Source organism: Lipophrys pholis (assembly GCF_963383615.2).
Source record: "Lipophrys pholis genome assembly, contig: SCAFFOLD_41, whole genome shotgun sequence".
In the NCBI taxonomy this organism is placed as follows: domain Eukaryota; kingdom Metazoa; phylum Chordata; class Actinopteri; order Blenniiformes; family Blenniidae; genus Lipophrys; species Lipophrys pholis.
The window spans coordinates 145,238-153,366 of NW_028291851.1; positions in this window are offsets into that span (position 1 = coordinate 145,238).

Genomic DNA, 8,129 nt, shown 5'->3' on the forward strand with positions numbered 1-8,129 from the left:
GCTCTCAGGTGGGATGTAAACAGTAGTGACAATCACTACCGTTAGCTCCCAGGTGGGATGTAAACAGTTGTGACGATCACTACCGTTAGCTCTCGGGTGGGATGTAAACAGTAGTGACGATCACTACCGTTAGCTCTCGGGTGGGATGTAAACAGTAGTGACGATCACTACCGTTAGCTCTCGGGTGGGATGTAAACAGTCGTGACGATCACTACCGTTAGCTCTCAGGTGGGATGTAAACAGTAGTGACAATCACTACCGTTAGCTCCCAGGTGGGATGTAAACAGTTGTGACGATCACTACCGTTAGCTCTCGGGTGGGATGTAAACAGTAGTGACGATCACTACCGTTAGCTCTCGGGTGGGATGTAAACAGTAGTGACGATCACTACCGTTAGCTCCCGGGTGGGATGTAAACAGTAGTGACGATCACTACAGTTAGCTCTCGGGTGGGATGTAAACAGTAGTGACGATCACTACCGTTAGCTCTCGGGTGGGATGTAAACAGTCGTGACGATCACTACCGTTAGCTCCCGGGTGGGATGTAAACAGTAGTGACGATCACTACCGTTAGCTCCCGGGTGGGATGTAAACAGTAGTGACGATCACTACCGTTAGCTCTCAGGTGGGATGTAAACAGTAGTGACGATCACTACAGTTAGCTCCCGGGTGGGATGTAAACAGTCGTGACGATCACTACAGTTAGCTCTCAGGTAGGATGTAAACAGTCGTGACGATCACTACAGTTAGCTCTCGGGTGGGATGTAAACAGTAGTGACGATCACTACAGTTAGCTCTCGGGTGGGATGTAAACAGTAGTGACGATCACTACAGTTAGCTCTCAGGTGGGATGTAAACAGTCGTGACGATCACTACAGTTAGCTCTCAGGTGGGATGTAAACAGTCATGACGATCACTACAGTTAGCTCCCAGGTGGGATGTAAACAGTCGTGACGATCACTACACTAAGCGCGGCCTGCTAGCTGCTTGCTAGCCTTGCGGATCCCCGGGTGAAGCCACGTGTCAGTGATCACCAGAACACAGCAGTCCTGAGCGATTTCCAGCGGGTTGTAGTTCCAGGTCGTCCACCAGGGATCAAACAGGCTCGGTAGAGGCGGCTTGTGTGGATGTTTCTTTAGCCGTAGCATAACACCGGACCTGCAGCCCCGTTTCTGCTTCCTCTCCCTTCGCCGTCTGCGCCGCCTCCCAGAACCCATAACGATCCACGGAGAGCCCGGTGGTCTCGCTATATCCTCTGGGATGTTGTGCTTGTGGTGAAAGTCGCTGGAGACCGATATCTGGCGATGGAAGCCGGTATCCAAAAGTGTCTGGCGGGTGTACCGAACGTTCGCCGAGCCGGTAGTACACGCATCCGTGAGAAAGAAGTAATAAAGGAAGTAAAAAAACAACAAAGAATAGCACTGAGGAGGAGAGCCGCTAGCCGCCACAACCGTGCGGGCCGCCATCTTGGACAGTGTTGCATGGAGGAGAATGACAACATGGAGGTCAGAGAAGAGTGACATCATGGAGAAGAGTGACATCATGGAGGAGAGTGACATCATGGAGAAGAGTGGCATCATGGAGAAGAGTGGCATCATGGAGAAGAGTGACATCATGGATGATAGTGACATCATGGAGAAGAGTGACATCATGGAGGAGAGTGACATCATGGATGATAGTGACATCATGGAGAAGAGTGACATCATGGAGGAGAGTGACATCATGGATGATAGTGACATCATGGAGAAGAGTGACATCATGGAGGAGAATGACAACATGGAGGTCAGAGAAAAGTGACATCATGGAGAAGAGTGACATCATGAGGTCAGATGAGAGTGACATCATGGACGAGAGTGACATCATGGAGGATGGAGAATGTCTGGCTCCTGTCAGAGTGTCGGAGAGGAGCCACACATTTTGGTGGAGACACATTTTTGGATGAGGGAGGAAGGTGGAGGAGGCTAGTGGAGGAGGTGGGTGGAGGCGGTGGTCTGTCTGCAGCAGCAGAGCGACCAGAGCTCGTGGTGGGTGGAGGCAGGTGGAGGCAGTGGTCTGTCTGCAGCAACAGAGCGACCAGAGCTCCTGGCAGGTGGAGATGGGTGGAGGCAGTAGTCTGTCTGCAGCAACAGAGCGACCAGAGCTCCTGGCGGGTGGAGGCAGGTGGAGGCAGTGGTCTGTCTGCAGCAACAGAGCGACCAGAGCTCCTGGCAGGTGGAGATTGGTGGAGGCAGTGGTCTGTCTGCAGCAGCAGAGCGACCAGAGCTCGTGGTGGGTGGAGGCAGGTGGAGGCAGTAGTCTGTCTGCAGCAGCAGAGCGACCAGAGCTCCTGGTGGGTGGAGGCAGGTGGAGGCAGTGGTCTGTCTGCAGCAACAGAGCGACCAGAGCTCCTGGCAGGTGGAGATGGGTGGAGGCAGTAGTCTGTCTGCAGCAACAGAGCGACCAGAGCTCCTGGCGGGTGGAGGCAGGTGGAGGCAGTGGTCTGTCTGCAGCAACAGAGCGACCAGAGCTCCTGGCAGGTGGAGATGGGTGGAGGCAGTGGTCTGTCTGCAGCAACAGAGCGACCAGAGCTCCTGGCAGGTGGAGATGGGTGGAGGCAGTGGTCTGTCTGCAGCAACAGAGCGACCAGAGCTCCTGGCAGGTGGAGATGGGTGGAGGCAGTGGTCTGTCTGCAGCAGCAGAGCGACCAGAGCTCGTGGTGGGTGGAGGCAGGTGGAGGCAGTAGTCTGTCTGCAGCAACAGAGCGACCAGAGCTCCTGGCAGGTGGAGGCAGGTGGAGGCAGTGGTCTGTCTGCAGCAACAGAGCGACCAGAGCTCCTGGCAGGTGGAGATGGGTGGAGGCAGTGGTCTGTCTGCAGCAACAGAGACTTCACATTGCAGCTTCATAGTCACCGCTCTGTTTCTCCAGGTCCAGAGTCGTCGTACCAACATCCTCCTGCAGCATTTCTGTTTGGATCTCAGGGATTGTGAGGGCAGTGGTGTCGGTGTCTTCAACGCTGGTCCTGTTACTTCTTTTTATTGTTGCATTGTCATGATCATGTGTAAAACCAGGCGACTTTTATTGTGTGATTTTCACAAGAGGGTGAGTCGCTGCTATTTCACAAGAGACAAGAAGGAAACCTTCTTTCTAAAACAAGACGTGTGACTCTGAGGAAACAAGCTTGTTCTGCCAGCTAGAACACCGCCGCTGGACTAGGGGATGTGGTACCGCTGGCAGCGGCAGAACCCCCGGGCCTCGCTACCCCCCAACTTTAAACCGCACCAGAGACACACACATTGCACCCACCTCCTCAAAACACAAAGACACACCCTTACATGCATCCAACACTCCACAGGGCGGGGGGAGGGCGGGAGACATGGCCCTTACCTTAGATAATATTACCTTAACCTCTAACAGTGATATTAGGAACCTGGGTGTTATTTCTGATCAGGATCTGTCCTTTATGTCCCATGTTAAACATGTCTCCAGGACAGCCTTCTTCCATCTAAGGAATATTGCAAAAATGAGAAACTTCTTGTCCTTCAAAGATGCAGAACAAATGCTTCCTGCCTTTGTGACTTGAAGATGAGATGATTGTAACTCCCTAATGTCAGGATGTCCAAACTCCTCTGTTAGGATCTTCCAGCTAGAGCAGAACGCTGCTGCAGGTTTACTAACCAGAACTGGAAGAAGAGAGCACATCTCCCCAGTCTTAGCATCCTTACACTGGCTTCACATCAAATCTAGAATAGAATTCAACATCCTTCTGATCACATCTAAAACTCTTCATCACCAGGCTCCGTCCTATATGGAGAAACTTCTAGAAGGGTCTCACCCTCCACGAGCCCTTGGCTCTGAGGATGCAGGACTGTTGGTAATCCCTAAAGTCCTTCAAAGTAAAAGAGGAGGCAGGAGTTTCAGCCATATGGCTCCTTTACTCTGGAATCAACTAGCAGCCTCGGTCCGAAGGGCCCACACCATTAGTTTATTTAAGAGGAGACTAAAAAGCTTCCTCTTTGATAGAGCTTCTCATTAGGAATAGAATAGGAGCACTAAGTTGAGCTGCTCTAGGCCTAGACTGCTGAGGGGATTTCCTCTCTCCCGTTAAAGGGAGGAACTCTACATTTGGAGCTTCTGTTTCTTGTCTTTCTTTCTTTCTCTCTGTGTAACAACATTACTGGAGCCACCAGATCCTGACAGGAGGGGAGCAGGATCCAGGGGATCAGACCCAAGACTCCCAGAGTGGAGTTACCACGGTCCTACTACCCGACCCCCCCACAGCACCGGGACCCCCCCACAGCACCAGGACCCCACCACAGCACCGGGACCCCCCCACAGCACCGGGACCCCCCCTCAGCACCGGGACCCCCCCCCACAGCACCGGGACCCCCCCACAGCACCGGGACCCCCCCACAGCACCAGGACCCTTAAACTCCAGACTGAGATTAGTTCATCATCAGACCAACGCTCATCATAGACTTTTCTTAGTATTTGTACTTCTCTGGCCTGTCTGCCTCTCTCTCTCTCTCTTCTATTCCTCTCTCTCTCCCTCTCTTCTATTCCTCTCTCTCCCTCTCTTCTATTCCTCTCTCTCGCTCTTCTATTCCTCTCTCTCTCCCTCTTCTATTCCTCTCTCTCTCCCTCTCTTCTATTCCTCTCTCTCGCTCTTCTATTCCCCTCTCTCTCCCTCTTCTATTCCTCTCCCTCTCTTCTATTCCTCTCTCTCTCCCTCTTCTATTCCTCTCTCTCTCTCCCTCTTCCAGTCCTCTCTCTCTCTCTTCTATTCCTCTCTCTCTCTCTCTTCTATTCCTCTCTCTCTCCCTCTTCTATTCCTCTCTCTCTCTCTCTTCTATTCCTCTCTCTCTCCCTCTTCTATTCCTCTCTCTCTCTCTTCTATTCCTCTCTCTCTCTCTCTTCTATTCCTCTCTCTCTCCCTCTTCTAGTCCTCTCTCTCTCTCTTCTATTCCTCTCTCTCTCCCTCTTCTATTCCTCTCTCTCCCTCTCTTCTATTCCTCTCTCTCCCTCTTCTATTCCTCTCTCTCGCTCTTCTATTCCTCTCTCTCCCTCTTCTATTCCTCTCTCTCTCCCTCTTCTATTCCTCTCCCTCTCTTCTATTCCTCTCTCTCCCTCTTATATTCCTCTCTCTCTCCCTCTTCTATTCCCCTCTCTCTCCCTCTCTTCTATTCCTCTCTCTCTCTCTTCTATTCCCCTCTCTCTCCCTCTTCTATTCCTCTCCCTCTCTTCTATTCCTCTCTCTCTCCCTCTTCTATTCCTCTCTCTCTCTCCCTCTTCTAGTCCTCTCTCTCTCTCTTCTATTCCTCTCTCTCTCTCTCTTCTATTCCTCTCTCTCTCCCTCTTCTATTCCTCTCTCTCTCTCCCTCTTCTAGTCCTCTCTCTCTCTCTTCTATTCCTCTCTCTCTCTCTCTTCTATTCCTCTCTCTCTCTCTCTTCTATTCCTCTCTCTCTCCCTCTTCTATTCCCCTCTCTCTCTCCCTCTTCTAGTCCTCTCTCTCTCTCTTCTATTCCTCTCTCTCTCCCTCTTCTATTCCTCTCTCTCGCTCTTCTATTCCTCTCTCTCCCTCTTATATTCCTCTCTCTCCCTCTCTTCTATTCCTCTCTCTCTCTCTTCTATTCCCCCCTCTCTCCCTCTTCTATTCCTCTCCCTCTCTTCTATTCCTCTCTCTCCCTCTTATATTCCTCTCTCTCTCCCTCTTCTATTCCCCTCTCTCTCCCTCTCTTCTATTCCTCTCTCTCTCTCTTCTATTCCCCTCTCTCTCCCTCTTCTATTCCTCTCTTTCCCTCTCTTCTATTCCTCTCTCTCTCCCTCTTCTATTCCTCTCTCTCCCTGTCCTATCCCATGTACTTCTCCCCCCAACCGGTCAAGGTGGATGCCCCCCCCCCCCCCCCCCCCCCCTTCCAGAGTCTAGGCTCCGCCCTTCCAGAGTCTAGGCTCCGCCCCCTTTCTTCCTGAAGAGGGACTTCTTATGAACTGTTCTTCCTGAGAGGGAGTTCTTCCTGGTTTCCTCTGTTGCTTGTTCCATCTGCTGCTCTGGAAGGTTTAGTTGGGTTCTGTTGTTCTCTATCATTGTAAGAGGTTCTGGAAGGTTTAGTTGGGTTCTGTTGTTCTCTATCATTGTAAGAGGTTCTGGAAGGTTTAGTTGGGTTCTGTTGTTCTCTATCATTGTAAGAGGTTCTGGAAGGTTTAGTTGGGTTCTGTTGTTCTCTATCATTGTAAGAGGTTCTGGAAGGTTTAGTTGGATTCTGTTGTTCTCTATCATTGTAAGAGGTTCTGGAAGGTTTCTGGGTTCTGTTGTCCTCTATCATTGTAAGAGGTTCTGGAAGGTTTCTGGGTTCTGTTGTCCTCTATCATTGTAAGACAGTGATGTGCGGTGAGGTTCATGACTGGTGAGGTTCATGGCTGGTGAGGTTCATGACTGGTGAGGTTCATGGCTGGTGAGGTTCATGGCTGGTGAGGTTCATGACTGGTGAGGTTCATGGCTGGTGAGGTTCATGGCTGGTGAGGTTCATGACTGGTGAGGTTCATGGCTGGTGAGGTTCATGGCTGGTGAGGTTCATGACTGGTGAGGTTCATGGCTGGTGAGGTTCATGGCTGGTGAGGTTCATGGCTGGTGAGGTTCATGACTGGTGAGGTTCATGGCTGGTGAGGTTCATGGCTGGTGAGGCACTGACTTCATCACAGTCAGATTTAAGATTTACTAACATAAGAACCCTAAAGAGGATCTTATTCACCATTTGATTGGCAGCAGTTAACGGGTTCTGTTTAGAAGCTCATACCAGCGTTCTTTACACATACAAACTGGAGCACACAAAAAAGCACATTTAATAAAAAACCGTTATTATGGTCTTAGCTTTACTTAGAAATGAAGTCCATGCGCCGCTCCTTCTGAACAAAAGCATTGATAACTTGTTGATAGAAGTCTTCCTTATCTTTCTTCAGTTTTAAAAGTCTCTCTGTGTCGATGGAGATCACTGCCAGAGAAGAAAGTCGTCCTTGATCGGTCCTGTTCCGACTGTATGTTTTGATTCTTTTCAGTGCTGAGAATGAGCGCTCCACCGATGCTGTAGTAGCTGGAAGAGTGAGCACTAGCTGGAGTAACTCTGTCGCCTCAGGAACAGTTTGGATGAGGTCCTTCTGGGCCAAAAAGCTGAGAAGCTGTCCAGGAGATTTACATTCATCCCTCACCGTTTGTGAGCTATACAGTCCAACAAGATCCGCCTTTCGTTGCACAAAGTCAAAGCATCTGGCATATTTTAACAGGCTCTGCAGTTTTGTGTCATCAAAATGTTTTGACATTTCACTGAATTTTGCGCAATCCACCAAACCAAGGAAAGCCAGCTCACCAAAATGATCAAACCGAGCCTTCATTTGACAGCTTATGTCATCCAGAATGTTACAGAACACTCGTTTTCCTTCAGATCCAGTTGACTGTCTGCCTCCTCTCTCTGCCAGGCCAAGTGCACTGCATTTCTTCTCAAATCGGTCACAGAAACTTTGGAACTCCAGTCTCATGCGCTCGAGAGCTGCAATGGTGTCGCGGATGCGTGCAAGACAATATTCAATGTCCATCACTTTGTTTTGCTGCACTATAAAAAGTGCATTAGTCTCATTGAAAATGTCCTCATATACCATAAGGAGAAAGCATGTAGATGCTTTTGACAGCCACTGATCGTATCCTGCTGCCATCATCAGCGTGCCATGATCCCAGCTGTCAGGAGTTTCAATGATGAGGTGAAATAAGGTGATCATCGTGGTGCATGCTTATTGTCTGCAGCAGCCTAGAGTTAGAGCGCCATCTTGTGGGCGCTGCTCTGGGTAAACGGCGCTTGACAACATCATCCAGCAAGTGAGTGCACTTTGTGGACTTGCTGAAAAATGAGGCTAGTCCCTCGGCTGTTTTAAAAAACGTGCGACACTCGGGCATGCACTTTGCTGAATGCAATAGCACTAAGTTCAGCTTGTGTGCGTAACAGTGGGTGAACATGGCTTCGGGCACTCTTTCTTTAATTCTAGCTTGCACGCCATTAAGCTCTGAGGCCATTACAGCGGCCCCATCATAGGTCTGAGCTCCAAGCTTTTCAACACAGTCATACTTCTCCAACACTCCCAGGACATACTCAGCAATGGCAGGAGC